Here is a 1,660-nt window from a genome sequence, read left to right on the forward strand (position 1 = left end):
TTATTGTTGAAAGTTGCTGATGCAAATGGCTGATGCGCATGAATTTCATAATGCGCAATGGATTCATCAAAGATGATGGGTTTTTGGATTTTCAGGATTTCTTCCATGGCTTGTTGCAGTTGATGATACAAAAACAGAAGAATGTGCGAATTTTTCTCCTTAATGTCTTCTCCTTTTCCGAAGTTTGAGACCTAAACTCTTTAGGAATTTGATATTCTGTGGTGTCAACCCCTTGAGAGGTTTTCGATGACTGTTTCGAATTGGGAATGATGACTCGCTTTTATAACTGCCTCCTGACTTGTTATTAAAAACAATACCCATACTAAATTTTTATGGGCAGTCTTATGGTTATAAATTCTCCTCTGAAATTCACCAGTTGACCTTCTTGATCAACAATTCTAAGTTGGAGATGACTTATTGCTTGTACGGTGATTGGAAGGTAAATGATGTTTGATGGCACTTCAATGATCTTCTATCCTGGTGGAACCGTTGGAAAGAATTCATGTATAGTGAAAAAAAAATTCTAAGAGAATTAGAATTTTGAGAGAAAAAATTTCCGCTTCACCCAGCCGGGAATCGAACCCGGGTCTCCCAGATCCGCGCCGGGCACTCTTACCGACTAAGCTACCGGGAACCACAGAAATTCACTCTCAAATTCATCTTAAACACCGCCTAACCTCCTTTAGGCATTAAAGAATTCTAAGAGAACAAAGAGTACACTCTTTGTTCATTGATGTATGCTCCAGTGGTGATGTTGCATTCAATTCGCAGTGAGTCGACTTTGAGGATTGTCACTGGTAAATCGGATTCATGAGTGACATGAGGTATCAGAATTTTCGGAGCAAAGCCCAACAAACGACCAATAGAATCTTTTTTTGTTAAAATCTATGAGATGGCTACACTTGATGATACTTTTCAAAGTGTTATTGTTAGGTTTAAGGGTAATTGATATGTCATATTCAGCGAGTTTCTCCACCAAATAATCTTCGATATTTTCAATTTCATAATTTCCTGTAGGTATCTTAATGACTTTACCACCAACATAAAATTTATTGTTCCCAATGTCTATGTTGGGTATAGAATTGAAGGTTAGTAGCTCAGCGAGTCCTAGAGTATAGCTCTTCAATGGTGATAATTCAATAGGTGGAAAATAATGAGCCTCCAACACTGAGGAGGTGCCTGATAGTGTTAAGGTGAAAGATTCACTCATCGTTGTTAACATTCAACTGATGTCCGTAAAGGAATGTATTCAGATTTTATATCAATTCTCCATCAAGAAATTTTAGACATAAATGCCCACATATCACTGTATCATACTCTTGATATGGTTTATGATTATATTGTACAATGCTACCGAAAACCGAGATAATTCATCAAATCTGGAGGTGGTCGAAGATTACCAAAGCTATCGAAATAGAAAATTTGATTCTTTCGCTTTTTGTATGCAACCCAATGCGTACCAGGTCCATTTTTTTCATCAAGATTGACGATAGCTGATTCATATTTATGTGGACCTTTCTTAGGGATTTCGTTTCTTATATATACTCCACGAAAATGTGCAATTCTCATGGCTTTGGCATATTTTGATAAATCAATGTCGGTGAGGGCTCGGTGTGGTAGCTTTATACATTTTTTAAATGGAGTCCCAAGCCTTTCTTAT

At 37.1% G+C, this 1,660-nt stretch overlaps 1 non-coding gene across 1 annotated transcript; it reads right to left on the minus strand.

Annotated features, from left to right (window-relative positions):
• Nucleotides 1-561: 561 nt before the first annotated feature.
• Nucleotides 562-634, minus strand: Trnap-cgg. Its single transcript has one exon. It is a non-coding gene; the product is annotated as a tRNA-Pro (tRNA).
• Between the last annotated feature and the right edge of the window lie 1,026 nt (nt 635-1,660).

The sequence above is a fragment of the Diachasma alloeum genome, unplaced genomic scaffold (assembly GCF_001412515.2).
Source record: "Diachasma alloeum isolate Michigan unplaced genomic scaffold, Dall2.0 Dall_scaffold_01153, whole genome shotgun sequence".
Taxonomy (NCBI): Eukaryota; Metazoa; Arthropoda; class Insecta; order Hymenoptera; family Braconidae; genus Diachasma; species Diachasma alloeum.